This window comes from Tupaia chinensis, unplaced genomic scaffold, assembly GCF_000334495.1.
Source record: "Tupaia chinensis unplaced genomic scaffold, TupChi_1.0 Scaffold000093_1, whole genome shotgun sequence".
Taxonomy (NCBI): Eukaryota; Metazoa; Chordata; class Mammalia; order Scandentia; family Tupaiidae; genus Tupaia; species Tupaia belangeri.
In genome coordinates, this window is record NW_006159555.1 from 8,236,493 (window position 1) to 8,254,066 (window position 17,574).

At 34.3% G+C, this 17,574-nt stretch overlaps 1 pseudogene; it reads right to left on the bottom strand.

Moving 5' to 3' along the window:
• Positions 1 to 16,182: 16,182 nt before the first annotated feature.
• LOC102470776 (THAP domain-containing protein 5 pseudogene) lies at positions 16,183 to 17,365 on the bottom strand (annotated as a pseudogene).
• Positions 17,366 to 17,574: the final 209 nt, after the last annotated feature.

Consider the following 17,574-nt stretch of genomic DNA (forward strand, 5'->3'; position numbering starts at 1 on the left):
CAAATTAGATGCACTAATTCCAGCGCAGATATGAGTGTTTGAATTTTTTCATGTGCTCTCCAACACTTGGGATAAAAAAATGTATTTATTTATTTATTTATTTATGTATATACGTATGTATGTATGTATTTATTACAGCCACTCTGGTAGATGTTAAGTAAAATGTAAATAATATGTATATCTCTCTGGGTTCAAGTTGCATTTTCCTATTAACTAAATGAGAAACAACTTTCCATGTGCTTATTGGCCTTTTACATATCTTTTCTGAACAAATGTCTTTACTTATTTACAACTGTGTTGTATCTCATTTTCTTGTTGAGCTGTAGAAGTTCTTTATATACCCTGATATCAAATTCTGATTGAATATATAATCTGTGACTTTTAAATCTATTTTGTTGATCATTTTGTACCTTTTCAAATAGTGTCTTTTGCTACACCATCTTTAAGATCAATGAAATTGAATTTGTTTTTCTTTTGTGTTTATTTTTGATGTTATATTTCAGAAGCCATTTTCACACTCAAAGTTATGCATATTTGACCCTACTTTCATTTTCTATTTTGTTTTATTCGTCTATATGTCTAAATTTATGCTTACTTTTTTGCTTACTGTAGCTTTGTAGTAAGTTTTAAAGATGGGAGTTATGGATCCAAAAACTGTATTCTTTTGAAGGATATTTGGATATTATGATTTTCTTGGAATTCTATATGAACTTATGGATTGGCAAATATGCAGTACAGTTTTGTATCTCCTTGGTAAAATATATTCACAAATATTGTATTTACTTTGTGCTATTGTAATTGAGATTTTTTTATCAATGAAAGTGAGAAAATACTCTGAGATTAATCAGAATAACACAGTATACTAAAATGTTCAGAATAGAATAAAAGCAGTGTTCAAAAGAAAATTTTCAGCTTGAACTCTTAAATTAAAAAAAAAATCAGCAACTCAATTTCAGTCTTTAAGTAACTAGAGAATTAAGAGTAGACTAATCTTAAAACTGACCAAAGTAAGAAAATAGTTAAGATTCCATGGAGATATAAAATATAGAGACTAGAGGGGGCCAGCTGGTGGCATGGAGGTTTTCAAGCCGCCAGGTCCTGAACTCAGTTGAGGGTAGGCCATGTGGGAGTCTAGTGTCTTCACCACCACTCTCTCTCTTTGGAGAAATGTCTACTCTTCCATCCCTTTAAATATGCTGTCCTATTACCTTCTGTCTTTTATGATGAGAAAACAGTTATGACAAGAAAACAATTGTTAACTTTATTGAGTGTCCCTTGTTATGTGATTATTTGACTGTCTATAGCAATAGACCTTTTAAGTTTTTTCTTCTTTGGATTTGTCTTTTAGCAATTTGATTTCAATGTGTCTCAGTGTGGTTCTCTTTGAGATTTTATTGAGTGTCTTGAATGTGCAGATTTATGTTGGTCATCAGATTTGGGGAGATATACTTTGTTTAATTATTTTTTTCACTGTTCTTACCTTCTTCTCCTTCAGGAATTCTAATAGTACATATCTTCCTTGGTTGAATGGTTTATCACAGGTTCCTAAGGATTTGTTAACTTTTCTTCATTATCTCTCTGCCTCAGATTTGACACTTTTAATCTTCCTGTCTTCAAGTTTGTTGACTCATTTATCTGCTTTTCAAATTAATTGTTGAATCCTTTTGGTTATTCATATATTTTACTTATTAGCTTCAGAATTTTTATTCTGTTCCTTTATATAATTTCTTTTTTTTAATTATCAATATTCACATTGAGTTTACACATTGTTTTTCTTAGGTCCTATTACCTTTTGAATATACTTAGGGCAGTTAATTTGAAGTCTTTATCTATTAATCCCAATATCTGCTTTTCCTTATGAATAACTTTTCTCAGTTTATTTATTTACTTTTCTTTGAATGGAATGTATTTTCCTGTTTTTTATTTTTGCATGAATTGTGATTTTTGTGTGTGTGTATGAAAAGCTGATTTTTGAATAATATAATATGGGAACTCTGGAAATCAGTTTCTTTCATTCTCTAAATTTTTCTGTCTAATTTTTAAGGCTGCAGTTACCCTTTTCTATTTTTAGTGACTTTTCAAAACTGTTATTATAAAGACTGTATTTGTTGTCATTTATCATCACCTAAGTCCTATTCATTTATCTTGCAATTATCCAGTGATTTGACAGAGATTTCCAGGAACGCCCACTAGTTTCAGCCAGTGGTGAGGTGAGCATTCGCTCATATCTTTTGTGAACATTTATCTTGTCTTAGACATGCATGTGGTTTTCTTACTTCCTTAGTATACACAGGTATTTTTAAATGCCTTAACTTCTAAAAGAAACTCTTCTCTGTTTTCTTCCAAGGCTTTGGGTGGTTTGTTTTATGTTTCAACTGTAATCTTTTACCCCAGGTGGCTGCCAGACATTTGTTCACCTTAAAATGTTTTCTAGAAATACCTACCACTTTTCTACCTCACGTGGAATCTGAAGTAAATAAAATAGATAAGCACATTTTTCAGTCCTTAAGGTAGCATAAAGACAGGTTAAAATAGGCAAATAGAACAATTTTTGAATAAGGTCTACTTTGCATCTTCTAGAACCAGTGATTAGAATTCCACACCAATAGTATGAACTGCTGTCCTCAAGACTTTGCTATCATTTATTTTTCTGAGAGGTTTTTTTTTGTTTGTTTGTTTGTTTTCGCTATAGGGCGTGTGTGCTTGCCAGACAGACAGAGAGAGACATAGAGACAGAAAGCGAGAAATCACCCCCCAGGGGGGATGGTCACGCCACAATCCCTTCTCCTCCATTCTCCTCTCGGTATCTTGGGCATGCACGCACACGTGCCCTGCGTGAGTTTTAAGCCACCGGGTCCGGGATGCAAACCGCGGTTGAATACATGGGAGTCCAGCGTCATAGCCATTATGCTAACTGCTGGTTCCCATGGACTGTATGTATTAACAATTGTCTTAATCATTCAGATATGTTTATCAGCTATAGTTAAATAAGAAATTATCTTAAAGTTTGTTGATCAGCGAGGTGATTCTTCAGTCTGGGTTAATCTCAACTGGCCTTGTTCATGATTCTGAAATCAGTTGACTGATCATTTGAATTCAGTCTAGTTTAGCATCTGTTTGGTGTTTGGCTAGTTGTTGATTCAGGCAGTGAGAATAATTGAGCCATGTTTCTTTCATCGTTCATCAGGCTAGCATGTGTTAGTTGAGGCAACTATTCAAAACATGTGTTAAGCAAGTGTTTATGAGGAGCAAACTTAGAACTAGATTACAATAAAAATCCTTTGAGTTCCATTTGCAAAAATAGGTTATAATGTCAACCCAGATTCATGACTTGGGAAAGTAGAATCTATCACTTAATGGTAGAAAAATTCAAAATTGCATTGGAAGGTATGTGGGTACAAGCTAGATTAAGAATTACAAACTTCTACAATCAGTATATTATATATGGTTTGTTCTTGAATTTTGAAAACTTGATAGGTTTAAAAATTATGTATATACACCATTGAAGATATTGATAAGATTCCACCATCTAGTGTTTGTCTAAGGTAAGAGTATTGCCCTTTGTTATAAGGGTGTTAGTATTAAAACTCTTGATTCTACTGTGCATTCTAAGATATTTTTATGCAGAAAAAGTAATTTACATTGAAATAGACACTTGACATTTTCTGGGAGATATGTAAGCACTTTGCCAATCTCTAAATTAATAAGCATCAGATTAGCACATAAAACCAAATCACTAAGTGATTTTTCACACAGTCATATGTCATTTCCAAGGTACACAGTTCATAGAAAAAATATACTTTTATTATTTAACATTTGAATTCACCAAAAATGTACATGTAACACTAGGATAACCTGAATCATAAGGTCCAACAAAAATATATTGGGCTCATTTCCCCCCCCACACCCCCACATCTTGAAAGAAATTCTAAAGTTAATTGTGATATTCTGAAAGATTAAGATTTCCTTCACCACTGAGCCATCAGAAGGCAGAAAGTTTAGGTGGCTGGATCTCACATGCTGACAAGTTCAAATCCCTAACTGGCACCTTGAAAATCGTACCAGGCATATTTTTCTGTGCCCAAAATTCCAAGAGAAGAATGTATAAGGAATTGCAGCATGGACATCCCTTCTGGTGGGTTTTCTCACTTTCCCCCTCTCTCTCTGCCTCTCTCTATCTCTCTCTGGTGATCACACTTGCCTCTAGCAAAAACTAAAAGAAAAATAAAAAAGATTTCTTTCAGCATTAATGATAACTCCCTCTAGCAGTTGGGTATTCAATAAGAAGTAAACTAAACCGAATATATCATTAAAATTAATGGTTATCAGAAACGAAAGGTCCTGGGATGATGAGTAGGATGCCTGGGGAAGTGGGTCTCATATTTGCCTTAAATCAAATAAAAATACTTTTAAGTAATCTTGTTGAAAATATGTATTTCTTAGAGTGTCACACAAAGGAAAAAGTATATGGAGAAAAAGAGACTCCAAATGCCAAGGTCCAGCCTCGGCGGGGATGGGTTATCTCATCGGAGGCGGCACAGGTGAACAAAATAAGGCTGAAATCTCAATGCTCCTTAGCATGTTCTCAGCCGGCTACAGCCAGAGCAAGCTCTGGACTGCAGCGCTAGTGGCTATCAAACACATGTATTTATTGAGGGATGTCTTACAGGAGTAGGAGGGGTGAGGGGGAAATAAAAGTTTTACTCTAAGAAATAGGGTATACAAAGTATGGAAGCAATAATCATAAAACATGATGCACTGTTCTGTTTGAACAGGAGGAGCCAAACAGTTCTCAGAATGAAGGAGTCTATTTGTCTGGTGCATATTCTTCTTAAGTCTTGATTACTGGACAGGACCTTTTTAGATGAGAGGGTCTTATAGCTCAGGAGATAACACACGTTTTATTAGCAGTTTTTCATAGTTAACAGCATACAGGGGAAAAACTCTTTAGTTACGTACTATCTGTTGCTTGCCCAGACCAGATAAGAACTTTCAGCTAAGATAGTTACTCTTCCTCTTGGAGCCCTCAGGTTTGTTTATTCTGTTGTTGGTAGCCAGATCTGTCCTTCCTCTATTAACCCACGGGTCCCTGTATTTTATTTGCTGAATTCTTTGTCTGTTAATCAGTGAATTCTCATGCTTTATCTTAAAGTCCCTGTCATGACTGTGGATATGCTAATTTGGCCTAATATAAGTTAACTTTGGCCTGCAGCTTTAACAAGGGGTATTTATGTAAAACTAGACTTAAACTAACTTAGTCTACATATGCTACTAACGCTAATTTGGCTTATACTAACTAAATCTAACATATGTTAATTTGGGCTTAAAACAGGCAGGTGGTCAGGGCAAAGGGGAGGGGTCAGGGGCCTTTTTGGGAAATTTTGTTATATACTCAGGATGTATAAGAGAGCTATGTAATTCTTTTATAGTAGTATATCAGCGAGTCAGAGGGGGGTCCCTTCCCAGCAAGGCTACTGCAGTCTCTGGAGCGTACAACAAGCAGATTTGTCAACATGTTGAGTCGACCCAAGCTTTGTTCATAGGTTGGGGGTGGGGGAGCGTACAACAGCGGCCTTGCCAACATGCTGATTTGACTTAAGCTTTTCTCAAAAGGTCAAAAGCTCAAAACAGATCCTGGGGCCCTACTGGGTCAGACTCCACCACCAAACATCCCGCTGCCGATTTGTAAGTTTGAAATGGTGCTAAGCCAGGAAAATTTTTTATTATTTTGATTGTATTACTGAGCAAGACACCTCAGTTTCTTAAATGAGAATTTTTAAAATAAAGTTAGATATTACTGCTTGTTTTGGGGTAAAAAGTAATATTGAAGATGATTTGAAGAAACTGTGGAAAGGAAGAAAAAGTTGCTTCATATTTTTTCCAGCAAGTACAGTTTATTTAATAATAATCATGATATTTTTTAAAATGACACATTACTTTGTTTTTTGTCTTTTTACCATCTTATATATTATAACTGAGAGCTGGGTTTTGTTAAGCAGAGAATTTTTGTTCTTAGCAAATTCATATATTGAAGCTATAGCCACCAATGTGACTTTATTGGTGAATAGGATTTTTTTTGTGTGTGTACCAATCTTCTATTTTAAAGATCCATAGTAAGTTCTATGGTGAAAAGGGAACTCTCCTACACTGTTGGTAGGAATGTAAACTGGTTCAGTTACTGTGGAGAACAATATGGAGATTCCTTAAGGATCTATAAGAACTACCATCTGATCCAGCAATCCCACTTTTGGGTATCTACCCAAAGGGCAGGAGAATTCTCAGTTGGAAAAGTACAGAAGAGATCCATAGTAAGTTCTGTGGGTCTTTAAAATACAAGACTGGTACAAGAAAAGTACTGGTACAAAAGAGAAGTACTACAGCAATTGAAAACAATCATGCAATGTACAATAGATCAGGTACCACCCACACTTTCTTTTTTTAGTTTTTTTTTATTTATTCTTATCATAAACTTGTTTATATTACATTGAATCACATAAAACTTTACAGTGTATTAAATTTCTTTTTTCAAGAAGGAATAGCATACATATCAGTCAATACAAAGACATTAAAATCCCCCATAACCCTCAAATAGCTTTTCATTATGTTTTCTAGATTATTATTATTATTATTCCAATTATTTTTTAAACATTCAATCATTATTTATCATTTTGCTTGTAAAAAGACTTTACCCAATGTGAAATACTTCTCAGACCAGTCCAGTTGAGAATACTATATATGCATGAACAGGTAACAATCCATTTCTGTGTGCCACTAATGTCATGCCTCTCTATTTCTTCTCTTGCTATCCTTCTCCATACTCTTCTCTTCTTCCACCCCATTCTACACTGTCTTCAACATCCCTAACTATTTTCACTGCTTTTTATGCCCTCCAATATTTCAATCTCTACCAAAAAGTGTGTATAATCCGTATATAGTAAATGGATACATACAATATCTTTCTTTCATATCCTGGCTTACTTCACTCAGCAATAGATCCTCCATATCCAACCACTTTCTATCAAATACCAGGGTCTTGGTTTTTTATGGCTGAGAAGTAATCCATAGAGTATGTGCATCACATTTTTTCAATCCATTCATTAGTTTGTGGACATTTGGGTTGGTTTCATGTCTTAGCAATTATGAATAATGCTGCAATAAATATTGATGTGCAAGAGATTTTCTGACTGAGCATTCTCCTGTCTTGTGGGTAGATACCCAGAAGTGGGATTGCTAGATAAAATGGTAGTTCTATTTGCATATTTTCAAGGAATCTCCATATTGTTCTCCACAGTGCCTGAACCAATTTACATTTCCACCAACAGTGTAGGAGAGTTCCCTTTTCACCACATCCCTGTCAACACTTATGCCTTTTTATTTCTAATCTTTGCCATTCTGACAGGGACTAGGTGGTATCTAATTGTGGTTTGAATTTGCATCTCCCTTATGATGAGGGATGTTGAGCATTTTCTCATATGCTTTATGGCTGTTCGTATGTATTCTTTGAAGAGATTTTTGTTCTGCTCATTTTCCAATCTTTTTTTTTTTTCTTTTCATGTAAGGTGCTTGAGTTCCCTGTGTATTCTGGTTATCAGTCCCTTGTCTGAGGCATATTTTACAAAAATATTCTCCCATTCTGAGGGTCATCAATTCACACTTGTTACTGTGTTCTTTGCTGTGCAGAAACTTCTTATTTTGTTATAGTCTTACTTGTCAATTTTAGAAATTATTGCTTGTGCTTTGGGAGTCTTATTTAACTCTTTGTGAGTCTTATTTAACTCTTTGCCTACTCCAATGTCTCCCAGAGTTTCTCCAGTATTTTCCACCAGTAGTTTTTTAGTTTAAGGTATTAGGTTCAGATCTTTGATCCATTTTGAGTTGACTTTTGTTAATGGTGCAAAATGGGGGTTCAGTTTCATCCTTCTGGAGGTGGATACCTAGTTTTTCCAGCACCATTTACTAAAGAGGTTTACCTTTTCCCAATAGATTGACTGGTATCTTTCATGGAAAATCAGTTGGCAGTAAGCTTTGGGGTTTATTTCTGGGGTCTCTGTTCTATTTGATTGGTCCACCTGTCTGTTTCTGTGTCAATACCATGCTGTTTTGATGATCATAGCTTTATAGTATATCTTGGGAACAGGAAGTGATGTTCCTCCCACTCTACTATTGCGCAGGATAGCTTTGGCAATACTAGGTCTTTTATGATTCCAGACAAATTCTATAATTGTCTTTTATAGATCTGTGACAAATATCTCTGGTATTTTGATTGGAGTTGCATTAAATATGTAGATTAATTTGGGTAGTATTCTCATTTTAATTATGTTAATTCTTCCAATCCAGGAACATGGAATGTCCTTCCATTTTTTTTTCTGTCCTTATCAATATCTTTATTTAAGATTTTCATAGTTTTCTTTGTAAAGGTCTTTGACTTCCTTAGTTAGGTTTATCCCTAGGTATCTTATGCATCCTGTGACTATAGTGAAAGGGATTCCTTTCTTCAGCTCTACTTCATTCAACTTGTTGTTCATATATAGAAATGCTATAGATCGTTTGATGTTGATTTTGTATCCTGACACTTTACTGTATTTACTTATTTCAAGAAGTTTTTTCATGGAATTCTTTGGATCTTCTAAGTATACCATCATGCCATCTATTAATAAAGATATTTTCAACTCTTCTTTTCCTATTTGAGTGCTGTTTATATTGTTCTCTTTTCTGATTGCATTAGCTAAGACTTCTAGCACTATATTAAAAAGCAGTGGAGAAAGTGGGCACCCTTGCCTACTACCATTCTGTATAATGATAGCTATAGCTTTTTCATAGCTTTTATTGTTTTGAGAAATGACCCTTCTCTACTAATCTTACTGAGGGTCTAAATCATGAAAGATGTTGTATTTTATCAAATGCTTTCTCTGTATCAATTGAAATGATCATATGTTTTTATCTTTCTTTCTGTTAATCTGGTGTATTACATTTATGGTCTTGCATATGTTGAACCACCCATGCATTCGTTGAATAAAGCCTACCTGGTTGTCATGAATAATCTTTGTTATATGTTGTTGAACATGATTTGTTGAAGATTTTTGCATCTATATTCATTAATGATATTGGTCTGTATTTTTCCTTTTTTGTCATGTCCTTATCTGTTTGGAGAATGAGGATGATGGAAGCTTCATAAAATGAATTTGGAAAGTTTCCTTCCTTTTGAATCTTTAGAAATAAATTTAAAAGGATAGGGATTACCTCTTCCCTTAAAGTCTTGTAGAATTCAGAAGTGAAGCCATCTGGACCTGGGCTTTTCTTTGCCAGGAGGTTATTTATTACTTATTTCAATTTCCTGGCTTATTATGGGTCTATTCAGGTTTTCTATGCCCTACTGATTCAATCTTGGTAGATTATACACATCCAGGAATTTGTCCATCTCCTTCAAGTTTTCTTGTTTGTTGGCATATAGTCACTCATAGTATCCACTAATAATATTTTGTATTTCCATTATGTCTGTTGTAATGTTGTCTGTTACATCATATATTTGATTTATCTGGTTTCTTTTTTCTTCTTTATCAGTTTAGCCAATGGTGTGTCAATCTTGTTAATCTTTTCAAAGAACCAGATTTTCCTTTCATTTATTTTCTGCTTGGTTCATTTATTTACTATTTCATTTATTTCTGCTTGAACCTTTATTATTTCTTTTCGCCTGGCATTTTTGGGGTTTGTTTGCTGTTTTTCCAATTCCCTGAGGCATATTAGGTTATCATATTTTTTCTTATGTGCACTAATTGCTATGATTTTCCCTCTTATGACTGCTTTTGCTGTGTCCCATAGATTATGTAAATTTTATACTCATTATCATTTGTTTCCATTTTTTTATTTCAGACTTAATTTCTTCAGTAGGTAAGAAGTCATTCAGAAGTAGATTGTTCAGTTTCCATGTGCTCACGTATTTTTGAGGGTGTTTCTTGAAATTAATCTTGAGTATAACTCCATCATGGTCAGAGAAGATGCAGGATATAGTTTCTATGCCTTCTGATTTGTAAAGGCTTGATTTGTGTTCTAACATATGGTCAATCCTTGAAAATATTCCATGCTGGAGTGAAAAAAATGTATATTTTATGGTCTTAGGCTGGAAAATTCTAGAGATACTTATCAAGCCCATTTGATTTCTAGTATCATTTAGGTCCTGTATCTCTCTATTTATTTTCTGCCTAGAAGATATGTCTAAAGGAGATAAGGATGTATTGAGATCTCCAACAATTAAGCATTTCTCCCTATCTCTTCTTTTAGCTCCAGCAGTCTTTCCTTCACATATTTAGGTGCTCCCGTTTTGGCTGCATAGATATTTATAAGCATTATATCTTCTTGCTGGATTACCCCATTTACTATTATATAATGCGCTTCTTTTCTCCTCTTACAGTCTTTGTCTTGAAGCCTATTTTGTCTGAAATCCATATTTCAGCTCCAGCCCTTTTTTGATTTCCATTTGCATGGAATATCTTTTTCCAGCCCATCACTTTTAGTCTATGTATGTCTTTATTCATAAGGTGCATTTCCTGTAGGCAACAGACAGAGAGTTTCCGTTTTTTCTTTTTTTAATCCATTCATCCAGTCTGTGTCTCTTAATTCAATTATTATTATCAATATTCAATGTTATTCAACATTATTATTGATAATTCCAGACTTGTTCATATCATTAAGTGAGCCATATTCTTGGTTACTTTTTGTTCTCTTATAACTATCAATCTGACTTTTTCGCTTTCCTGGCATAGCACTACCTTCAGAACCTCTTGAAGATCTGGTTACATTGCTGACTCCCACATGGCCCCCCATGGTTCGAGTACCAGGCTGGTGGCTTGAAAATCATGTTGGATATTTATGCACAGATGCCCAAGATACTGGGAGGAGAACAGAGGAGAAGGTATTGCAAAATGGCCATCCCCTCTAGGGGGTGATTTCTCACTTTTCTTCTCACTGTCTTTGTCTCTCTCTCTGTTTTTAATTTTAGTGTGATAGAAACAACAGGGCAATATTTAATAGAGATATGTTGAGTAAAAAATTAGTTCAATCCCTAATTAAACTATTGTACACAAAATTTGTCTACTTTTTACAATCTAACTATAACCATCTTGGTTCATCCCACCATCATCTCTTACTACATAATTTCTTTATTGCACTTTCCTTGTATGGTCTTTCCTACAGTGAAATCTATTTTCAACACAGCAGACATATTTATCCTTTTAAATCATAAAACTAATCGTGGATCCATATATTTAAAAACTTCCAATGGGGGCGGGCAGTCAGTGGCATGGTGGTTAAGGCATTGGACTCCCACATTGCCACCCACTGTTTGAGTCCTGTACCTGGCAGCTTGTTTTCTCTTCTCTCTCTCTCTCTCTCTCTCTCTCTCTCTCTCTCTTTCTCTCTCTCTCTCTCTCTCTCTCCCCTCCCTCCCTCCCTCCTCCCCTCCCTTCCTCCTTCCTCCCCTCCGTCCCTCTTTTGCTATGGTGAGCACACATGATCTGTAACAAATTAAAAAGTAGTAATAATTGCAAATAAAATTAAATAAACAATTCTTTAAAAATAAAACAACTACTAATTGAAGAATAACTGTTGTGTCATTCTTACTAATTTTAGTAATCCTCCTCCTGAGAGTTATAAATAAAGTCAGGTGGGGAACCAGCAGTTAGCGTAATGGCTATGTCGCTGGACTCCCACGTAGTCGACTGTGGTTCACGTCCCAGACCCAGTGGCTTAGAACTCACGCCGGGCGCATGTGCATGCATGCCCAAGATCCCGAGAGGAGAATGGAGGAGAAGGGATTGTGGCATGACCATCCCTTCTGGGGAGTGATTTCTCACTTTCTGTCTCTATGTCTCTCTCTGTCTGTCTGGCGCCCTATCAGGAAAACCTCTCCAAAAAAAAACTAAATAAATAAAGCCAGGTGAAATGGTTTTACAAATAAAGAAAAAAATGAATTATTTAGAGAACATAATTAACATAAAAAGTTTCTAGGAGTATCTGGGAAAAGATACTGAAAGAATGATTCTAACATTTGGCATTACCTTTATAGAGTTATGTATAGAATCCAGAATACTGAAAACCCTCTCCATCAGCTACCTTGACACATACAACACATTGTTAACTCTAATCACTCTAATGGTCTATAGAAACCTAGATTACTTTCCCCCTTCTGTTATTTTGAATCAGTTAACCATTGTCTGCTTATGCCTCCCTTTTCCTCAATGCTTCCCAACCTCTGGTAACCACTATTCGACTCATTCTGATCTATTAGCAAGTGAGTGTGAACATGCAGGATATGTTTTTCTGTGTCTGGTTTATTTCACTTAAAATGATATCCTACAGCCTTGTCCATGTTGCTACAAATGATAGAATTTCATCTTTTATTTATGGTTAAATAATATTTTATTTTATATATACACCATTTCTTTATACATTCTAGACACAGGTTGCTTGATTCTCTATCTTGGTTATTGTGAATAACAAAGTTTATTGTGTTGCAAGAAACTTGGGATATTCTGATTTCCATTCCCTTGCATATATCCTTAAAAGTGGAATTACTTAATAGTGCAGAATTTCTATGTCTAATTTTTTGAGAAACAGAAAGTGAGAAAGGGAAAGTGAGAAATCCCCCCCACCACCACCACCATCCTATTGGAGATCGCTATGTTGCAATTCCTCCTCCATTCTCCTCGAGATTTTGGGCATGCATGCACACATGCCTGGCATGACTTCCAAGCCACAGGATCTGAATTTGAACAGCAGAGTTGGCCATGTAGGATCCAGCGGCCCCCCTGCTGCCCGCTCCATACTGTTATTTATAATGGCTGTTCTGATTTATATTTATACTAAAAGTGTATTTCACCTCCCTTTTGTTCACATCTCACCAGCATTTCAATATTTTATTTTTTGGATAAGAGCCATTCTAATTAGAGTGAGGGATACCTCACTGCATTTTTATATGCATTTCCCTATGATTACTGATGTTAAACATTATTTTCATATACTTATTAATCATGTGCATGTGTATCTTTTTTGGAGATTTATTCAGATTAAATTGTCCATTTTCCAATCAAATTAATTGTTTTTTTCTGCTGAGGGTATTTCGTTTTTGTTTTTTTGTATATTATAAATATTAATATCTACAAGAATTAAATATATATTCAGAAATGAGATTATGGTATCATATGGAAATTCTATTTTCAATTTATTTTCAGAAACTTCCATAATGTTTCTCATAGTGGCTATATCAGTTCCTACACAAGCATAGAATAGTTTCAATTATTTCACATCTTTAACAACACTTGTTATTTTCTGTTTATCTGATAATGGCCATCCTGACAGATACGAGGTGATAGCCATTATGGTTTGGATTTACATTTCCCTAATAATTAGTAATGCTGAACATACTATTATATAGTTGCTGTGTATTCATTACTTCCTAATTTCCTGACTTGTTAACTTACTAACGGTATTTAAAGCTTCACACACCCAGAAAACAACATCAGATCATTGCCCAAATCATTAGTTGCTTCCATAAATTTCTTTTTTCAAATAGTATTTCTTAGGAGTCTAATCCTTTTAGGTGTTCTCTGATGAAAAACATTTTTTAAAAATTTTAACTTACAGTATCCATCATATGGATAACAAGTTCAAAGAACTAATTGCTTTGGTTTCTCAGGTATAACCAGGAGTGTAAAAACAAACTGAATAATACCTGTGAATGTTTTATCTTTCATGTATGGAACATTCAAGAAGAGTGAAGTTATGTGTGTTTCCACTTCTGTAAAGCTATAGATTATGATGGCTCCTTAATTATCAACTTTCTGGATTCATATAAGAAAGTACCTTAATAGTTTACTTTAGTTTCACATAAACCTTACAGGAATTTCCCCATGAAGTAACAATCTAAAGAAATCTTTTCTTCATTCAAAATCCAGTACTTCTTCTTTCAAAATCCAGTACTTTCTTGTTTGTATTTTGAAAATAATTTCACTAGACCAATTTTTTTCTGATGGTAATACAATACTATGCAAAACTACGTATCCTCTAAAGACAGTATATTATACACACATGGCTTTTCCTGTGTGTGTTTGCCAGCAGTTCTATTTCCTTTTCATTTCCAACAGCTGTTTTCTTTTTTCTATTTACTATTTAAAACTTTTATGGTATGATGATTAAAACAATCTCTGCTAATTTTCAAAGGCTCTGTCCCAGTAACTACAATTATCCCAAAGCTTTGTACTCTGAAGGGAAAGTATAAATTGTATTTACTTGGGAATATATATATCTAAAAGTTTTCATAGTTATCATACCACAGAAGAGAATCTGAAACATTAAATATCCCTGGACTTATACCTGCCTACCACGTGCTAACTGCATAACCTAAATGAATTAATGTACTCAGTTATTAAAAGAGGATATTTTTGTCTTGGCAGCTTACATGATTAACTACAATATTTTATGAAATTCTGAATATGTAAAGTGTGTAATAATAATAAGACTGCTGTGGGCTGTCTTTCTGGTTTTGTCTCTTATTCTATATCCTCAGTTCTGAGCCTCTATGAAGTTCACTTCTCAACTACAAAAAGGGAGTGACACTTGACCATTCAATTCCCAGATGATGTGTAAGTTAAATAATATTTATAATATTTAAAAATACATAGTATATTGTATTTTGGAAGTTTTTGCCATCGAGTACGTGTGCTCTCTGGAGAGAGAGAAACAGAGACAGTAAGAGGGAAAGTGAGAAATTTCCCCCTGGGGGGAATGACCACACCACAATTCCTTCTCTTCCGTTCTCTTCCTGAAATCTTGGGCACACATGCACACAAGCCCAGCTTGATTTTCAAGCTTACCCAGTCCAGGACACAAACTGCAGTCAGCCATGTGGGAGTCCAGAGATGTAACCAGTGCATCATTTGCTGTCCCCCTCAAAAAATCATTTTTTAAAATAGATATATTTATTATTTAATAAAAGAGAAAATTAAGAATCAGACTGATATATAAACTTGTTCAATATTATCGGCAGCAACATATTTAATTAGATAAACTGTCAATTTTAAGAGAACATACCACCTAATTTTCATATTTGTGTTACCACAAAGTCTTTGCTTTTCCATGTCTTTTTCTTAAATTTGTGCAGATATAAGCAATATTTTTCTTTATATCACCATCAGTTCTCTTTCCTAAGAAAAAACCCACTTCCCTAAAATTATTACCGCTACCTAAAATTTTTTGTTTATAAATATTAATAAAATATATAAATGGCATTATGTAGTATTATATTACTATTCTGGAATTTTAAAATGACATGAACACATAATTTAAATGCTACACCTATTAAGAAACAGATACAAAGTAGGATTTCTAAAATAAACATATATTTTTAAATTAACTTCATTTAAATTTTTGGCTTATAAATATAACTTTATAAATATAGGATGTTAAGAAGCTTAAATGGCTGTGTATTATGATGGTTAGCTATATACAGGGGACTGAAATACATACTCTTTCAACTTTAAAGTACCTTCTCCTAAGAACTGTGCTAATGGGTGGTTCTTTTAGTTCAAATGGAAGTTATGAAAAGTGTATTTTCCTTTCTATTTGCAGATGTCACTATAGCCAAACAACAAAAAAAATTTATAAACATTGAAGATAATTCAAAAGTTAAGTATGCAAAACTCTAGTTAATGTCAGCTATTAAATATATATAAATCCTATTATAATAAAATATCTCATTAGAAAGGGAAAAAAAGTAACATTATTAGAGATCTAGTAAGTGCCCTTATTTTGACAGTTTAGGGACTGAGGCTTAATTTTGATAACTTGCCCAAGCAATATGCCAGTGGAAGAACCAGGGTGATTTCTGAATTTACTTCTATTCTGGGATCTTTTGGGCAATATCTTTGTTCTATCATTGTATGACTATTATTTATTCACTATATTTTAACTTTCATTTGGACAATTATCCTTTAATAAAATTCTCTCCAGCTCAACAATTCTCTAGCTTTTCTCAAAAAAATGAACATTACAAGAATGAGATATAGTCCATATGAGAGTACTTCCATAGCTTCATTAAGAAGAAATTGTTATAGAGGAAAAAAGTTCACTTAACATGTAATTTAGTTTGGTTAGAAATAGCTTTCATAAAGTCTTACCATTAAAATCTCTTCATATCATATTGACTTTGTATGTTGTGAAATGGGTGTCTATAAGCTTGACATTTTCTTCAACCAGCCAGTTTTTCTGTTTTAGGTGCCTTATAAGAGCTTCTAAAGTTTTCAATCTTCCTAGCGTTTAATGCTCTTGTAACTCAGGAAAAGTTAGCTTTGAATGTAGCTTAGACATTTTCCGTGAAAGAGAAATGTCTTGTCTACAGTAAGAATGTTCAATTTGTAGAACTTCTGCCCTATAGTCTACATTATTATATAGGGATTCTTCAATGTCTGTGCCTTCCATTTCCATGGTTTCTTTCTGAGTATGTATAAAAGAGTTCATTACAGGTTTAGAGTTTCCTGTGGGCACAAAAACAGTTATAACAGATCCTTTATTCGTGTTTAGTTCTTCAACAGTTTGATTAATTGTGCTGAATAAGAATGGATTTTCCTACACTGACTTAATTCCCATGGAATTATTTGTACAGTTTGGATTAACAAGATGACTGGTAGTTATTTCAAGCACTTCTTGGATTTCCAAAGACCGTTGAATGTCTTCCAAATCTGAAGTTGTCAACATAATGATTGTAGAATTTAGATTCTCAGAAGATGTGTAAAAACTACCTCTACTTGTATTTGATTAATCGATGCTTCCAAGGATGACTGTAGCTTTTCAGTATTTTGTTTAATCACATTAAGAGTTAACACATTATTTTGTATAATTCCTGTTTTGGGAGCTAGTGCCTTCACCACGGTAGATGAATCAAGTAATTCTGCATGTTCAGTGAGCACATAAGCATTAACTGTACCTCTCTCTGCCTCATCTGATTCAAATTATTATTTTGACTTGTCTTTTAGGCATACTTCCTTCTTCTCATCTTCTATTTTTTTTCTTCTGAGATTTTTTTTTTCTTTTGTAAGGCTCTTTCCTCTTGATTGTCTTCAGGCAAAGAAAATATTGTCTGAATGGCAGTTTGTTTTAAATATTAAATACCCCATCTGATATCAAGAGTCAGGTATAAAAAGGTCACTACACAGGAACTGGTATTTACTGGGGATCCATAAATCTCCTTTCATCTGCCTTAACCACTTTTCAAGTCTTTCTTTGCTATGCAGAGGAAATGGTGTAGAAACTCAACTTCTGGTCTTTCTCGTTTTGTCCCAGGCATATCTTAACAGCAAATCGCTGTGCAACATCCGGGTATTGCTGGAATGAGGCCCAGGATGCCGTGCCAGCTGGCGACACAGACCAGCCCTCCTCACTGAGGTGGGGAAATCAGTCTAGGCGACCCCGAACCACTGCCCATAAAATCATTTTTAAGTTGAAATGGCGATAATGATGATGATGATTAACCAATATTCCCAGAAAAATCGCTGATAGCCAATTCTGTATGTTAAATGAAAGAAA